Source organism: Taeniopygia guttata, chromosome 1A (genome assembly GCF_048771995.1).
Source record: "Taeniopygia guttata chromosome 1A, bTaeGut7.mat, whole genome shotgun sequence".
Taxonomy (NCBI): Eukaryota; Metazoa; Chordata; class Aves; order Passeriformes; family Estrildidae; genus Taeniopygia; species Taeniopygia guttata.
The window spans coordinates 29,589,911-29,609,030 of NC_133025.1; the positions used below are offsets into that span (position 1 = coordinate 29,589,911).

A 19,120-nucleotide genomic window follows, 5' to 3' on the forward strand; every position below is an offset into this window, starting at 1 on the left:
CAGCCAGTGAGCTAGGACTCAAGACCCAGATGAGCATGGTTCCAGCAGCACCAAGAGCAGTTTGATGCTCAGCCCTGACAGGTGATGGTGTCATTCTTCAGAATAAAGATCTGCTGAGGTCTAAGCAGCTGAAGGAGAAAGAAACAGAACAGTCAAGTTAAATTTCTGTGACATTCTGCAGTAGAAGTGCGATGTCCCAGGCAATGTAAAGAAACTGCATTCAAGTTATAATTTGAAAAATAAAGAATGCCCAGAATAAAACAAATAAATAAATTCTAAACTTTGTGTCAGAAGTATGTGTTTGAGAATTGTGATTTACAAGTGGTCAGTCAGCTGCCCTGGCCCAACCATTTTATTCTGGAAGACTCAACTGCAAATACAAGTAATACAGTAATAAGGACTTTTAAAGTTATCTCAAAGTATCTACACTTTATCCTTTTAGATTTTTAATGGATTTCACATGATACATATAATTTTTGAGAACTGAAGTGCTACTTCTAATATTTCCAGTTAAATAAACTCTTTAAAATAAAAGGAATGATAAAATAAAAATCTAAAATTATATTTACCATTCTGCATGCTATTAGGGCATTCAATTGATTTCTGAAGTTTCCATGAGTGATCTACAGTGATATCATTCAGTACAACAGTAACAGATGCCAAAAAAGTAATTTTAAACAAATAAACTTTATCACATTATCTGTTTTTTCTCTATTACAGCCACCTTTCCAAGTACCTTTGTGCAATTATCTAAATGAAGGTATATCAAAAAGTACTTTGTTCAAAGATGTCTTTCTATTTTTTATTACCAGATCACTGGAGTAACAGCTTTGTTTACTCTCCTTTCTACAGGAGGATTTTATCACTGCTTGAAGACATGAAGAAGATAGTGTAAGAAGTGTACATCAATCCTATGTTTTAAACTCCAGTTTTACTACAAGAATAAAATATACAGAACAACTAGAAGGGACCTCCAGATGACACCTAATACATCCTCCTTCCTGCAGGAAGCAGTTTTTCAAGTACTCTGATCTTACAGATCTCCAATTGAGATGGAAACTCCAAAGGCTTGCCAAGCAATCTATTCCCTATCCTCACCATTAAAGTTTTCTGTAATTTTAAAATAAATCTTCCCTGCTGTAGTTTAGCCTATTACTTCTTGTTCTATCAAACAGGCAAAGGAAATAGATTATTCTTTTCCTCCTTGGAGGAACCTCTTGTATTATAGTGTCTTCATTCTATCTTTTCTGTAAGACGAAATGAACATAATTTTTTTTTTCCTTTTAGGTTATAATTTCTACACTTCTGTCTTTTTTGTCACTCTCCTTTGGACTGTTTCCAGTTGATTGTCTTATTTCCTCAAGTCTGGTCTCTAAAACATGGTGTTATAATTCAGTATGAAATTAAGATTTGTTAGTCCAAGATTTCATCTAATTATTCAAATAATAAAGTTAATACTCTGCCAGGAGAAGGATACCAAAGCTCTCATTCTAGTAATTGTCCTGCTGGAAACCAAAGTCAAAAGTTAGATTAATTAAAGCATAGTTCATTGAAAATCAATCTAAGGAAGCTTATTTTCCTTTTGGATTTGTGTCTTAAGCCTGCCTGACCAAACATCTAAGAAAACACAAACTCTGATGCAAGTTTGTTTGCATCACATTATTTCTATGAGCTTTCTGGTGTCCACTAAGAGCGAAACTCCTATGAAGTCTTTCCCTCAGTGCTGTTTATCTGCCTGTAAGAGCATATTTCCAGATTCATGAAAACACAAACAGGGAAGCTGCCCAGGTATGAGCCTCTGGGATGACAGCTGGAGTAGATGGGGGAAGAAGGAGGAGGAGGTGACAGCAACTAGACCATAGGTTTTAATAGCTGATTCAGGATTAGGCTATAATTTTACAACTAGTTCTGTTGACTGACAAAATAGCTCCTACCATAAGCCCACCTCACCAGCTATTCTGAAAAACAGCATGATTTCCTAAGCCCTACTTCTCAAAGAGACTACATGGTTTCCTTGCAACAGTTGTGAGCTATATGAACAATACCTTATTACACCCTATCTTGGTGTATAGATTTTAGATCTCCTGTTGTATTAAAGGTTTTTAAAGTTTTAAATGAGACATGCATGTGAGAACATCTATTCCCTTTCCTTCTTCTTATCTGTCCTCCCTCATTTAATTGCTCTACTCTTCTCCCAAGTGCTTTTGAGAGCAGGATCCTGCATTCAACATACTGTCATTTATTTTGTTCTTACAGTAGTTTAAGTAATAAATGCTGTTGTATATAGGTGGAGCTACTCAAGGATTACATAGGATATTCATTATGTGAGACAAAAGGTCAGCCTATTTATTCATTCCTGGAGGACTAAGGAATGAATACTTGTGTCACCAATTATGATATCAATTCCACTGCTAATAGTTATGATTGTGACTCTAGGATTTTGGTCATAAATAAGTAAGAGGGTAGTGGCATTTTTATTTGCATTAATTTGAAAAACTTCTGTAGCAGACAACATTTTATATAATCACTATTTTTAAATGTGTTTGATATGTCACTGGCACTTTGTATGCCTTTTTTTTTTTTTCTATGCATGTAACAGTTCTGTTCTACCCATAAAATTATTTGGTGTAAGTAAGCGTCTCTCTTCATAATATTAATTCCATAAAGATATTTACACACTGACAATAAAGAAGCAAGCTTACATTTTCTATCATTTTTTTCTTTATTTCAAATCTTTTCCTAGGAATGGGACAAATTTCTAAAGTAGACAAGATTGTGGACAAAGAACCTACAAAGTTTTGCTTAAACCACAGTAACAAAATGTTTTAACATTGTTTAATCTTTAAATACATTGAATGCATATAATGTAACTAAATAAAGTGTGGGATGAATTTGCAGAAATTTCAATATTTGGGTTTTACTGTATGTAACCATGTAAACAGGATGTAATGTTTACTTACTATAAAGCCCATGTTTAGGACACTGTAAAAAAATGTTTTTCAAATTGCAATTAGTTAAAGACCAGGGAAAAGGAAAATAGCACACCAGCTTCTTACAGGTGCAAAACCAGCCTACTGAATTATGCACTGAAAAATTATTCCTGCAAGCATACAACCTGCTTTAACCTGTGTATTTGGAACAAGGCAGAGATACGAGAGATTTTTGTTACTTGGCACCAGCTCTTGGAAGGTTCAAAGGTACTGCAGAGCTTTCTCATCTCCAGTGAGGAACTTGTTGGTAGTTACTTGCATTTCTATGAACCTACATTTCTATGAACTTTTGCCACAAGGCAAGGAATCTTAGCCTTATTATCTTGACAGCCCTTGAAATCTGCTAGCTCACCTCTTAAGCCTAAATGAGATTCCCATTAAAGGAAGCTCCCACCCTGCCTCATCTGCAGGCTGAAGCACAACCCTTCCATCACTTGGAAAAAGGCAGCTGAAGACAAGAGTGCTAGGCACAGGCCAGGATATGCTCCTCAGCATGCTCCAGTGGCACAGCAAGTAGGAAACTCCCCTGGAATGCAGCCATTCCCCACTAGCTTGCTTGGGCAGCTTCCTGATCAGAGGTTTCTGTGAAATCCACTCCCACATCTCCTCCCACACTTCTAAGGAATCCTCTGAACCTTGAGCTGGGCTGTGACTTCCTCCAGGCAAAGGGCATCCAGAATTATGCAGTGTGATGCAGAGCAGAGGAACAAATAATCTGTCTCCAGCATTTCAGCCATAGAGTAAGTGGGGGTGGAAGCATTCCTATAATGACCTGCCTGTTGACACAACTCCAGAGGAAAGAGTGGCTCCCATCCCAATTCATGCTGCTTGAGATGATTAAAAAAACCAGACAACCAAACAGGATATCAATTCATTACATTTAATGCCTCTGCTAATTTATTCTATAATCTTTATCTGCAATATGAAGCCTTCAAGGGCCACTCCATCTGTGCCAAAACATGGTGTTAGTGGTTGATATAAGGACCTACAACTGCTCACCACTGCTTTGGGCCATCCACTCTTTTGTCATTTTCACCTACCTGCCAACAACATGCTAAGGAAAACATGGAACTGGGCATTACACAAACAACCCAAGTGATATGAGGGACAGAGATAGAAAATGGCACAATGTTTGGAGAAAACAACATGGCTTGGAAGTTCAGGGTATTTTCCCCTTTCCTGTACCTGTTGATTCATCACACCTATCTTTCTTCTCTCTCCTTTATCTAACACATTTGCAGCTTCAGCCCAATCTTTTCAAGTTCCTCACTGTTCCTGAGAAGGAGCATAGTGGTAGGAGGTCCGGAATAAGAAGATGAGGTTGCTCCTCTGCTCACATGCCAGTAAACAAACTCACAGACAGAACTTAGCATGCATTATATAATGACATGCAGTCAGAATATGGATTTGGTACAACACTTGGAAAATTGTTTAGAATCTGTCAGCCGACTCAATCTAAAAGTTCTGGAGCTATTTGAAGCTTGATAAAGTATAAATATGGCTCTCATTTTTCAGTAAGAACACCGAAGGCACTTACTGCATTTAAATGCTGAATGCACCACTGACTCACGTATCGACCATGACCAGTTCATACGCAGTACAGTCCCCATACACAGTTGGCATTACCAAGCTGATAACTTACAGTAAACTCAGCAAGGCTGAGAGATGTTGTCCCAATTGCAAGTGCAATGCAAACTGCACTGCAAAATTCTTTTTAAGTGCCTCAATTCACTCTCAAACAAGTGAGGAGAAATACCAAGGGAATGTGAGGGTGGGATCCATCTCATCCACCTTGACATATCTACATCAATTAAGTTTAGAGAATGATTCATCTGACTAAAAGTAGATGCCTGCTTTAAAATGAGTTGACTCACTTTATGGATAATATTGACTGTTTTGACTAGATCCCCATTGACCATGACTTTAAGCCTATCGGCTGCCTCTACACACTCTAAAACAGGAGAGAAATTCATTGAGTTTGCCTGAAGGCTAGGGATATTCCAGGACATGATCAAGTAAACTAGTAGCTAATATAGACTGTCTTCCAATTCTCCTTTTAGAGGAAATATCAATGATTCTACAGAGATATCACCACAGCAGAAATTATACCGAGATAGTATAGATAGTCATTAATTAGGCATTAATTAAAAATGAGGGGGAAAAAGGATATAGAAAGAAATTATTTCTTTTATAATCTTCCGTAAGTATAAAGATGTATTTTTTACAATGTTGTTTTATACTGTGCATATGCATACCAACCATATATATACACCATTCATGAATATTCACTAAGAATCAACAAAGTATTTTTATGTAATCAAAATCCTGGAACATTAGGAAGATCGTATGTTTGATAGTTTGCAGATAATATCACAGCCTTTAAACTATTGCTTATAAAAATATTCTGATCTTGAAATTTCAAAGCTATTCAAATAGAAATAATTTTCTGAACTACAGGAAAAAAGACTTATAAGTGGCATTTTTTTTTTATAGAAACATATTCTTGTGACCAGCATGTGAGTGATGCTTTTAGTATATGCACTGAATATGCCATGGTTTTTGGATCATAGAACCTCTTCTAAAACAAAACTGAAGAGCAACATAATTTTTCTTACAGAGCATGACATAATTTAATCCAATGGTTGAAATCTGATAAATACTTTTTTCTTCCCCATTTGAAAAAAATCTCATTTCCTCTTCCCCATAACTCTATTAAAATATAAGCCAGCATGTTGATTTGTCCTCCTTTCACTGAGGAAAGGAAGAAGGTCTATATTCTAACTGTTTTACCATAGAGAGAGAGGCATTATCAAACAAATGACGAAATGCTGTATTTAAGACAAAATACAAGAAATATTTTCAAGTTACCAAAAGTTAAAAATAAGGAGGATTTTTTTTTCTTAAACATAAGGATTGTGATTATACATTCACTGGTATTTGTCCTGTTACCTATACCTGCGGAAGCTGCTACAAAATGGTGAACGATTACACTAGAAGAAGGAAAAATCACATATTCCATTAAATATGTATAATATTTATTTATTTTTAGTGACACAAAAAGTTTTCTTATAAAATATATAGAATTTGATCAGCCATGAAGAGAAAATGACTTTTTTCCCAAGCACTATGTACAGAATGTGCATACTTTTTAACAAAACACTGATGTATATTAGCTTTTCATTCTACACAATTATTCCTGTAATGCATGCCTACATTTACAGCCCTGCACAACACAGAGTGCAGCAACATCACTTTCTCATATAATTTTGCTAATGCTGAAGTTAAGCAGAGTGTCTGAAAATGGAAATTAGCACCAGCTAGAAAACAACTACCATCTAACTCCTAAAAGGTGCCAAATGCAATCATGTACACTAGCTACAAGTATGCATTCACTTATTTTTAACACTATTAACTCACGAATGAAAACAACAATTTAAAGTCCTGTAAACAATAGGGCCATTCCAAAATATCTGCCACTTCCTATAACCTCCAACCTCATCTTAGGACAACAGGAAAGAAAACATTCCTCAAAGCAATCCTGATCAATCACCCTCCTATGTCTTTCATGTCTTCAGGAGAAAAGCCTGCACTCTTTGAAAACAGATCCATTCTTTTTTAAGTTGACTATTAAGAACCAGACTCAAAAAGATATTCAGCCTTAGGGTTCTTCATTGAAACTTGCAGTTCTCAAATGAAAACTTAGCTGCCATCTTTCAGTGTAGAAATGTGTAGATGCCTCATCTTTGACACTAGAGCTCTCTGACAATAAGGGTTCAAGCAGATCTGCAGTGGCAAATTATTGCCATTTGCTGGTCTTCGCTCCTCTCCTCTGATGGACAGGTTGAAAGTGATCCCTGTAAGTCTGCTAGCTCAACTCCTCATTCAAAGCATCTTCCTCAGTCAGCTTTTGAATTTCTTCAAGGTCCAAGATTCCACAATATTGACTGGAAGTCCATTCCAGCATTTGATTATATTAACAATGAAAATGTTTTTCCTTACAGGCAGAATTTCCTGTATTGCAACTTGTGTCCATTAGCTCTTCCCCTGTCACCATACATTTCAAAGAGTTTGGATCCCTTTCCTATATCCACGCTATCACACTTGGCTCATACACACGTACTTCAGCCTGTGTGATCTTAGTGACTCTGCTGCATTCAAAACCATGTGTCTGTCTCTTTTACTGGGCAGCAAAAACAGTACTCCAGAAGCAGTCTCACAAGCACCAGTGAGAGAGAACAATTACTTCCCTAGACCTGCTGGTTACAGTTTGCTAATACAATGTGGGATGAGGCTGACCTTGTTTGCCCCAACTGCCAACTCGTACTCATCGTGTCCACCAGTACCACAGGTCCCTTTCTACAAAGCTGCCCTTCAACCAGTTCATCTCCAGCATGTGCAAGACATCTTACCTGTCTTTGCTGAGCTTGGTGAGACTCCTGGAAATACATTCCTCCAGCTTGTCTTGGTCCCTCTAAGCAACAGCCCTGCCCTCTGCCATATCAACTCCTTCCCTGAAGGCTGGTATGATCCATGAATCTGCTGATAGTGCAATCTCTCCCATTAGATCAGATCATTAGCAGTGAAGACACCAAACTGCATTTACCCCAGAATCTGTTCCTGAGGAGGACTGCCATTAGCAACCAGTTGTGGGATAGACTTTATACTGCCAATTACAACCTGTCTGGCCTGGAATTTCAACCAGTTTTCCATCCACTTTATAATCTGCTTATCCTGTCCATATTTTGACTGGTAGGATACTATCAAAGACCTTGGGAAAAACTCTGCTAAAGCCAAGGTAAACAACCTGCACTACTCTTCCCTCAACCATGGAACCAGTCCACCTCAGAATGATCAATCAATCAGATTCATCAGTGGCAATTTGCCCATGGTAAGTTCATGCTGCCTATTTTTAATCACCTTCTTGCAATTCATGAGCTCAGAAATGGTTTCCAGGAGGAAAAAAATCTTCCAGGAGACTGAGGTTAGAGTTCTTAGCTTGTAGTTCCCTGGATCCCCTTTCTCAGCCTTCTTGAAGATGGGTATAATATTTGCCTCTTCTGTCCATCATGGACCACTCCACTCACCACAGTGAAGTTGATGGGTAGCACACATATGCTGCCATTGGCTAGATTTCATATTTGCAGTCAGTCTAGAGTGTTCTGTTCATCCATACTAGCCTTGCACCTTTGCTTACCTTTCTTGATTTGGAAGGAACCAGTTCTGTGTTTTGAGAAGGTTGAAGTTCAGTTAGTTGTGCCAGGGCAGCTGACTGCCTTTCATGTGATCCTGTCCAGCAGATTTCCAAACAAGCTGAAATCTGCCCTTTGGAAGTCAAGACTGGCAATTTTATTAGTTTTCTTGTTTATCTCAGGATTTTAAACTATACAAACTCAAAGCTGCAGCCAAAGCTGTCTTCAGCCTCTACACCCTCAGACAGATTGTTCATGAGTAATTAAGTTCAGTCAGGGCATCTCCTCTAATTATCTCACCAATCACCTATGCCAGGAAATTGTCATTGCATTTTCTGCACTTAATCCATGTTTCAAGTGCTGACATGTTTGGAACCTGGTGTTCCATAGAACAGGGAGTTGCACTTTCACTGTTTTGACAGCAGAGATCTCACTTCACTTCCAGAAACTGAATATCCTTATCACCTGCCACAGGGAATCTTGGGGAGAAGGCTCCTTTAGCACAGCTGTAGTGCTGAGGAATACTGTGGCTCTGATGCAAAGGGCTAGTAACATATCCCAAGGAAAACGTGATAAGGAGGTTAGAAACGTGGTGCCAAGGCCTCTTGTGATAAGTGACACCTTCATCACCTCTGCTAAGGCTAGGAGTGGGCAAAGAGACTAAGGGGATATTCTCAGGTTGTTGGTGCTAGCTCTGGAGATGAGCAGAGCAGCCCTACTCATATTGAGTCCTATCCACTCACCAGTGTCCAAGGAACACACAGCACACCAAGACTCACCAGTGCCAATGCTGGCATGTTTGCAGTCACTTCATGTAGGCTTTTAGCAGGTGCAACAATACTGGATATGACTCCTTGTTGCCATATTTCACTTGCCAATGAGATTCCTTTATAATTTCATGTGTCCAAGAAGTCTTGACATAGTGAAGATTAGAGCTGCTTCCTTGAGGGAAGACACTCTAGGTGAATGGCCCCATATGGATTCTGCAATGAAGAGTGTCAGTTCACAGCTTCTGCTATTTAATTTGGCCAGAGAATTCTGAATTTAATGATGTCTACATAACTTTCCAATTCTGTAATTCTGCTGTTCAAGCTCCTGAACTCTTCTTGTTCTAAAATAACGATGAACAAAAATTATTTATGTATTTATATCAGAAATACATGACCTTCTGAGCAGTTAAGGCTTTTGGTTTGCACAGATGACAGGACCCAGACTTTTAAGCCATTATGAGTGAAAAGCTGCCTTTGGAGAAAACTTGTAGAGGCACATCCATATCTTGAATATCTAATAAACAGAAAACAACTCTCTCCCTGTCTGGTACTCACCTCAGCACTGTCCCCAAGAGAAATTTGTGTGGGGCGCTCCTTGAATCATATCCTACACAAAAGAAGGAAAGGTCTTTGAGCTTGAGTAATGAGAAATTGTTGGTCCTGGAGGTAACAGAGTCTCTGCCAGGAAGCATCTACATTCTTAAACTAAGCTCTTTCAGTTAACACCATGCACAACTTTATACATGAAAAATCCCATCATGTTATTGAAGATTTCACAAATATGTTTTTATATTACAGAAAAGTTCTCTTGAAATAGAAAAATACTCTGTGGAAAACAGTTTGGTGTCAGTCGAAGAGTCATGTTCAGTATCGCCATTTTTAATAATTAGCTGTTTCTGATTTTTTTCCTACCATTTAAAACAAGTAAAACATCAAATAGCTATTTGAAAAAAAAGGTGAAAAGGATTTGAAGGATCTTAAGTGAAATTTAAAACTTTAATGGATGTTAACTGTATGTGAAACACCAATGACTACCGTTAAAGAAAAATGGTGATGCTGCCCTCCTAATTCAGTCTTGGCAGTTCTGAAGCACCTAGCTCCTTTTATTTTACATGAAATGCAGAACTAGAGCCTGGTTCAGAAGGGAACTGCAGTAAAGCAAGAGAGAAATTCTATCATAACAGCAAGTGCTTTATATAGTATTTCTCAGTTTCATGTGAAGCACAACAGCTGGGCTAGAAAAGTATGGACTTTTAGCTAAAATATGACATTTCTGCTTTTAAAAAGAAGGAAATATAAGTGATCCTGTTTCTCCATTTCCATTCCTGACTTCCCATATCCTCTGCTTTACTCTCATAATAAATGCAGATTCTTTTTTTATAATGTTTTATTGTAAAAAAATATTTTTTCTTTGAATAACATTAATTTACTTAACTTTGACTACTCTGAGCTACTCAAGGTCTAAACTGCACATTTCTTTTCATTCATATGCAGAGGCATTTGACTTGTTCCTCTGGAGCCTTCCAAGGCTTTCAAGAAATTTAAAGTCACACCTGTACTGGGACTCTTACACAGGATTAGCCATTGCGTTATTATTATTATTCGTTATTATTATTATTATTTCTGCAGAAACTGAGCCATTAGCTGTTGAAGACAGGGGAGGTGTAAGGATGATGATGCTGCACTATTCTGGGCTCCAGACAAGCCCTTTTGCATCACTGGAATGGTAAAATTTCCACTGTGAGCTGTAAGAAGAGCTACCTCACCCCATTTTTCTAAAGCACAGCATGGATTTGATATAATTGCATGGGGAAGGGAAGGAGTTCTAATTGAAAATCAACAATTAAAAGTCTGTACTTCTTTTTCAGTTGCTTAACTTTACTGTTTGCAACATAAAATTATAATCTGGGAATAGCTACATTTTCATTCTCCCCTCCACACTTATGGGGGTGTCATGAAACTCCAGATAGATATTCTGTAGCTCCAGTGGCAAAGTGCTACTAAGAAGAGATCGAGGAAGTGGAAGATGGAAAGAAGTCTAAAATGGATGAGAATTACCAAGAGTTAAAACTGATGGACCTATAGGAGGGCAGCAGTGGACAAGACAGCATTTTGGTACTTCAGCATTCAGGTTTAATGCTGACTGAAAACATTCATCTTACCAAAATAAAGCCTGTGATATATGTCCACTGTCCCTCTCATTGATAGGAAAACATGTAGGAAGCATACCACTCCTACAACATCCCTTATTTGCAAGACTTAAGATGTGGAATTTATTTCATATATGCATTTATTTTAAAACTTGTCCATACAAAAATAAAGGGGGGAAAAAAGTATATAGGTAAATAGAATCTAAATATGGATGTGCCATGGTTCATAAGGTCCTGTTTTAGATTCTTCGTAAGTGGAGGAGAGAAACTTATTTCCAAATCTCAGTCTTGAAAATACTCAGCAGGCTCTCTTCTCTCTTTATGCTCAACTTCTCTCCATCTCCGAGGCCTGCAGACACCAAATTTTAGGTCTTTGGATGCAGCACAAAGTTTGGGGGCAAACAGACTCAAAGCTGGCAACAGTAGGAAAATTATAATGGTTGTTATCAGCCAAAAAGCCTTTCCTAACTCATTTTTGTATGATCTGTGTCCATCCCACACGGACATGCTGCATATAAAATGAAAGTTAGTTTTCTGTTTCTGTTTTCTTAAAAACACCACAAGATCTCCCCTGAAAAAGAAATAAGAGCACAGTTAACAATTCAGCCAGATGCACTCCTTTCAAAATGCCTGTGACAACTGGGTTAAGCAAACTAGAGAAAATATTTATCAAAAGATACCACTTTATCATCCTTTTAAAGAGCAACAATGAAGTGCTAGCAGCACCTGATTGCCTTGACTTCAGATTTCTTCTACTCTCTCACCAGTGATAACAAGGGGGACAATAGTCTGTCCTGTTGTTACCTGAATAGTGTAGATGCTGGAGCCTTTGAAGAAGGACTAGAGGAAGAAGGAGTCCTGTCTTTCTCTGATTCTTATTTCTACATTCTCTTGCACTGATGCTGCCCTTCACGCAGTGGTAGCAAGTCCATTTAAAAGACATTTTTTTATCCTGTAAATTTTCAGCTGAATTATTATTTATTTATCTCTGTGTTGCAGTACAGGTGTGTGAAATGCTATTGGCAAGAGGAAGGAACGGAGAAAAGGATGAAAATGTATGATGTGCTTCCTTTTTGGAAGCAGCACCTAGTTTAAGCCATGAAGAAATTATAGAACAACTTGCTCTTACCTAACTACTACAAGTGATTCCAGAATTTGCCATCAGTTTTGAGTATTTAGTGCATAACTGTAGAAAGCCATTCTGCTGGAGGGTAAAGTTATCACTAACATTCAGAAGCTAGCTACCCAGACTACAAATGCTACAAAATTCATAAGCAACTACTTTGGCAAGTCAACTACAGCATTAAATTAACATCATTATCTAAATTATTTACCTGCATGTTTTCAGCATCAGGGATTTACCCAAAATCTCAGTTGTTCCTATAAGGAAACAGCACCATAAGAGACCTGTGTTGGTCAAGAGGACACGTGGATACTGTGCACACATATTTTCATGTCTCAGAGGTGATCCATGAAAACAACTGCCTCTTTAGTTACATTACATTCCATATTTTGAGGGGATATGAACTTTTATATCAAAACTTGTCCTATAAAAGTGTTGGGAGTTGTCTGCTAAGATTTTTCTTCCACAGAGGTTTAAGGGGCTCTTAAAGAACATGGAATATTTGTCTCCAAATAATTTTATGTATGCAGAGTCTCAAGTTAATATATAATCTGGCACGTAACTCAAGAGTTACTTCCTGTAGTAGCTAGTTTGTGGTAATGACATATCATTTCTGTAGATTGTGTAAACTGCTGGCTCTGTTTTCATACTTCTATAAAATCTGTTTGCAGAGTTTGTACTTCTCCTTTCATTACAATTAGGCAGAAGTTCAAACAACAAAACTTTATTGTTCATATCTGTAAGTTAAATAACAACTGCAAAGTATAAAATGTTTTAAAACAAATGTAACAATGTGCAAAACACTGCTAAGTTCTACTGAAACTACAGTGTACTTTCAGAAGTGACTAATGTGCAAAGAAGTAACACAAGTACCGTTTGCTTGCAATTCTCCCATCTCCTCTTCATGCACCCTTATTTTTTGTCCAAGTGGTTCATTATGGAGTATATGAGAAAGACCTTTGTATGGCTAAACTCTGGGACCAAACATTACAAATATATATATATTCAAACTGTGCTTTCTATCTTATATTCAGACCAAAAAATGTTAACAATCTATTTTTCTCTTCCAACTTTACAAAAATGCTGAAAACTCATGTTTTAGAGATCAAGATATATATGAAGTACTTTGAAGTTGTAAACCCTTACTAAAAGTTAATTGGCTGCAGAACATGAACTCAACTGGTGAGTTTCTTTGCAAGTATCTTTACTTACCAGCTTTGAGTAGTGAACTGGCAGCAGTTTTGTCCAATTAATTTTGACATGAATGAAGGATGAGACAGTGAACTGTTTAATAGTACTTAAATCCTGACTGCTTTTAAACATCCATAAGACATTACACAGAATACTAGTACTCCAGTTTTAAGAGATGATCCAACATTTTCTGAGAAATGATGCTCAACTCCTGGACTCCAGTTCCAACAGGTATACATGTATATACAAACCGTTTTAGGTAGGTGAATTCAGGTCTTGGAAGTAATGCTGGGAGCTGTGACTTAAAGAGCTCCTGTTCTCTGGCTGATAGGTGGGGGCACCAGCACAAAGAATAGCGCACAAGCGAGGCTGGTACAGTGCTGCGTTTGATAGTTTCTGTTCCAAATGTGCCACCCAAGATAGCTGGCCTACAGTGGCCTCTCCTCCTGACACACCCAGGCTCCTGCACATGCCTAAATGTTAAACTTGCCATAACTTTATTTGCATTAACAAAGCTGTGGGTGTTAATATTTATAGCTACTCCATATTAAAGATCAGCAAGCTTTACTAAGGCAACAACTAACCAATTAGGTGATCAGTAGCTTTGCTTTAGCTAATATTCAAAATAGTTCATAACATCCAGTGCACGGTACTATGCTGTGGCAATGGACAAAACTCCATCAGACAGGACACCCTACTTTTAAAACACAGAAATCTGCGGTGTTTCAATGTGCATGACAGCTTTATAAAAGGCTGGTGACTGCACAGCATGTTTTGTCATGTCAGGGGGAGATGTGCTGAGATACCTAAAAGGCCACATAGAATCCTGCTAGCCAATTTTTCCTTCAGAAATTTGCTAACATTACATCCTCTCATTTTCCATGAAAAGATGGTAAAGAATATCAAAGCTGCTTCAACGATTTGTTTGCAAAGTGTCTGATTCTCTCCAGCTAGCACTGAACCAGTTGCAGGCATATAGAAGTCAGCTTCACTAACCTCTATACTTAGGAACCACAACTGGCCATTGAAACCAGCAAGAACAAACAAAAAGTAAGTCTTTCTTTCGCCTCTTCCAAAAAACAGACCTTTAGTGACCCTTCATTACAACAGATGTTCAGTGTATCATCCAAATACCCAGTGGAATATTCAATGAAAAGTTTTTTTACACAACAGTATTACTGAATTCAAGCCATAAACCTCTTTATTCTACAGTAATTGTAGAAGATCACATATTGGAATTGGAAACTCTTCCCTCTCCTCAACTATAGGTTTGGGGGTGTTTTTGGTTTTTTAGTGCTCTTTTAGGGTAGTTTATTTGGTTGTTTTTTTTGTTTGGTTGGGTTTTTTCTGGGTGGGGGGTTGTGTTTTCCCCTTCCCTCAAGAAAGAGGCATGTGACCATGGAGTAGCCCTTGGTGTTCTAATCACAAGACATGTCTCAAACATTTTGTGACAATGAGATGTGGAGGGGGTAAGGAGAAATAAAGCAAACAGCTGTGTAAAGCTCTTCTATCATTCTCAGACCTAACTGAAGCCAGTAGTAGCAAAGTGAGAACAGAAAACCCCTTCAACATTACAAATGCTAGCCATTCATCAGTCAATCCTTTCTTAAAACTTAAATAAATAAAAATTTAAAAGGTAGATAGTACTTACAAGGCTAAGCCTTTGCTAGCAATGAAGCCACCAGAACCTTCTGAGCAGAGATTAGCAAAATAAGTAACCTTCTGGGAATTCTCCCATGCCATTCAGCTAGGGAACAAAACTGTTCCATTCTTCGACTGTGGTCCAGTAACAAGTTAGAACTCGATGTGGTGATCACAGCTCTGCACAGTAAAGGGATACAGTCTGAATACTGCTAAAGACTCATTCTGTGAACCTAACATAACAGCTTCAGCTACCCAGAGACCTAAACCCATTGGAGGAAGCCAGAACCAAGAACTACCACTGCAAAGAATATTTTTTACTACTTAAGAGTAGAAGTACAGGACTTGCTACCTTCCTCTCATGTAATGTCTCTGCACTGGACAGTGTTATTCTGAATAATAAGCATTATATTGGAACAAGCTAAGTATAATAAAGGATAGCTGACTTTCTGTATTTGAGCCCAGTATACGTATTTTGCAATCACATTGCATATAATGACTATAAATGCAAACACAGCCAAACGGCTACTAGGATATGTTTTCAGGGTTGAAATTCAACAGAGCTTCAAGTTCTAAGACACATTATCAGAAGAAACAATTGAAGACAGGCTGTTTTTTTGACTTTAATACTACCTGAGTTTAAGTTTTCCAGGCCAGGTGTCTGGCTAAAGCTGATGTTTTCAAAAGAACTTTTTAACAAAAACTCAAGTGTGAAACTGAGGAAGGAAAAAACCTCCCATTTTTACTCAAGTACAGGAAAAAATCTCTTAATGTATCTGAAAAGGCCTTTACTTTGAAGAGAAAATTTGAAATTTAGTGGGAGAGTAGCCTTTGAATCAGAGATATGACTTTTGGGCAGTTTTCCTATTGAACAATGTGATAAAGCTAAAAGCTCTTAAATCTCAAGCTGCACATGCACAGCAAAAAATAGTAATAATGAAAAATATATTAAGAGCTAGAAGCTGGGTTTTCTGAAAAACCTGTGGCATCAGCAATGCTGCAGGTTGGTCCTTGCAGAGTTCCTCCTGCCTGAGGCAGCAGCAGGGATATTCAGGCTGGGGCTCTGCTGTGTTCCGTGCTCCCTCTTCTGGCACCCAGGCCCCACCAGAAGCCAGCGGCAGCCTCGGGGGGAGGGAGGGATAGGGGATGTTGGGAGGCTACCGCAAATGTATCCTGTTGGGTACACACCACTTCTATTTCTGTCTTTATCAGGGATTTACAGAGTAGCGAGTTTCTTGTATCGAACTGAAGGCCTCTAGTGAAGTGCTTCTCATTTTCTGAGCTCCAAATTCAAGCCACTGGAAAATAAATGCAGAAATATAAAGGAGAATCTACCGTAGGCACACAGCCTTCTCAGCGCTGCAAATGCTCTGAGGAACAGAGCATCCCAATAACACTGCACCAGGAAAAGCCCTAATAGCGCAGACAGGACCACAGCATGTACCCACAAATTCAAGAAAAATCCTAGTGCTGAATTTAACACAGTTCTAAAATTATGGCTAGCACTTCTACTGCTGAACAACCTCTACCCTCAAATAACCTGTACATTATATTCAGTGAAACTGTGCTTTGATTAAATGAAAACCAACCCAATTTAGCACTCATTCTTTTATTGAATCCCTCTATGCCTTAGTTTTCTCAGCAGCATAGTGATGATAATGCTACTAGTTCAGAATTTTGGGTACTCATTAGTATGAGCATTCAGATACTCTCCTAATGATTACGCTAGAAAAGCCTGCAGGAAAAGAAAAAAAAAAAAAAAAAAGTGTGCAGATAAACACATCAGATACAGAGAAATAACCTTTCTATTTTTTTAATTCAGTGAGAAGTTTCCATCTCCAACTGAAGGATCGTGCACTAAAAAAGTGATGGTATAATTAAGGATTATCATGATACACATGCATGATGTCACAGATGAAAAGCTTAAGCAATGAGCACTGAATTCTTCAACTTAATTTTCATATGTGTTAAGGTTGGCATGTAATTATACATAATTTTATGTTCAGATGCAAACAGAAATTATTAGATTTTTATTTAATGTCAAGAACTCTCTGGCAAAAAAAATTTAGTAAATTGAATGTCTATGTGTTTTCTTCTTAACTAAATAAATTGATCCTGAGATTAACTTGGCTGCAGCTAGTTACCCAACTATTAAACAAAACAAAAAAAAAAAAAAATTAAAAACATCTCTGAAAACTTAATTTGCATATTTTGGCAAAAAGAGATGATTCTAGAACAAAAATTAAATTACTTGGGGAAATTCACACTATCAAATACATACTGGATATTATATACGTAATTTCTGTATATTACTGCAAACAAAACACAAACACTTGACTTACGGATACACAACTCCATTTTCATAACTTCTAAGCACAATTAATTCCAATGGAACACCATGGAGGCCCTGTAATAGCTTGGTAACCTCTCACAGGAAAAACTGTGACATTATTTAATTTTCCTAAAGCAAAGTGAAGAATGAGCCCAGACTTACTAAAATAGAGGTAACAGATGAAACACAATATTCTCAGGGTTTCATTCACAGATAGACTTACTTAACTTTTATTGTCTTATAAATCTAGCCAAACTTGTAGCATTAAAGAAAAAAAAATCTATTTTGACTTTGTAAAGTATCACTAGAGAAACTTTGTGAAGTATGAAACAAGACAGGAAGAAGTTTCATTCTGAGATCACACTGTAAGTTCAGGCCACTCCTGTTTATGCTGGGGAACTTACTACAAGCAGTCTGTGGTGCAGCATGTGATTCAATCCACCAGGAAGTTCGTGTTCAACAAACTGGAATAAAATACTTAGAACAATAAAGAAGTCTAATTTATTGATTTGTAATAAAGTGTGTATAGTATTTAATATTCCCAAATCAGCAAAAGATAGAAACAAACTTTAGGATAAATGCATCCTAAGGAGATCCATATCTAAAGTCACCTGTGACACTGCTTGAAAGCACACAGAGAGGGGGTTATCCCACTCAAAATTATCAGATTTTACTCGCTCCCTTTCTCAAATCCCCACTTTCTTTAATCTCCCTTTTTTGTTCTTCAGCAGGAGTGCTAGAATTTTTCCAGTTTCTTGACTGTTTTCTATTCCATGCAAGGGAGTTTCATGGAGGGAAGAGACCTTTCCCCAGCGTGCCGTTTCCCCAGTGCCGTTTCCCCACTCCGCACACAATCTAGATAAGGACAAGGCTAAGCAGACTGGCTTGCGCAACACGTTTGAACACGGCTACACCCCAAATACCCAGACTGCACTTTTGCCTTTTGGTAAAGGGTTAGGGAACTATGTTCACTCTTCTTTGAACACTATTAAGTGCATCTCAGCTCAGAACCAGACACTGGTCCTGCTCTGTGCATCAACTGCTCTTAAACATAAAGATCTCTTAAGCCTCAGAAACCCCAAAATCAAGAACTGATAGAAGATATATATATATGTATGCCATTTCTACATTTTCCTAAGCAATCATCATTGCATACAAAGAGAGTTTGCAGGAAGATTCTGGGTGAGACAGCTCTCACATTAAGGTTCAAAATTCAGAAGTAGTAGCAGCTCTGCCTAATAAACATATTTATAATAACTGTTATAATATAACAGTCACAGATTCCCCTAAAAGCTTTAAATGCTATCCCTGTTTCTGCAAGCAACAGGAACTGATACTCAACTACATTTGATAACTCTTTATAGTGAATAACTTAAAAAACTATTTCTCATTTGCTTTTTTTTTTTCAGTTATATTAGACACAACTGTAGTTTAAAAATTAAGTCCTATATTTTAAGTGCGATTTTCAAATTAGCTATCACATCAACATTTGACCAATGCACTCAGTTTGAGGGGATTTGTTTTCCAGTCACTCTGAAAACAAAACCACTTCCTTTTATCTGGGCAACACAACAGATATGCAATGCACCTATCTATCAGCAGTCTGTAAAGCCAAATCCAGATTAAGCATATCACCCACAGAGGCATTGAGAATCATAATTCAACAACTACAAATTTCTTCTTTTTAAAGTACATATGTGGGTATTCTTGATTTGCTTGGGCAATTTTAACAGA

At 37.7% G+C, this 19,120-nt stretch overlaps 1 protein-coding gene across 19 annotated transcripts in view; it reads right to left on the minus strand.

The window, feature by feature from the left end:
* The window catches only part of LOC105758557 (uncharacterized), a 31,578-nt gene that overhangs the window by 7,855 nt on the left and 4,603 nt on the right, over positions 1-19,120 (minus strand). For 2 of the 19 annotated variants that reach the window (XR_012053054.1, XR_012053055.1), the window contains exons 3-6: positions 15,065-16,352; positions 12,434-12,479; positions 11,112-11,670; positions 329-9,556 (exon numbers count right to left, since the gene is read on the minus strand). The exons of 1 other annotated variant lie outside the window; for it this stretch is intronic. The gene's annotated coding sequence lies outside the window, so the exon portion shown is untranslated. Of the gene's footprint in view, positions 1-328; positions 9,557-11,111; positions 11,671-11,903; positions 12,052-12,433; positions 12,480-15,064; positions 16,353-17,790; positions 17,864-19,120 lie in introns of those variants that run through there. 16 more of the 19 variants (XR_012053057.1, XM_072922363.1, XM_072922375.1 and 13 more) reach the window with 16 other exon arrangements.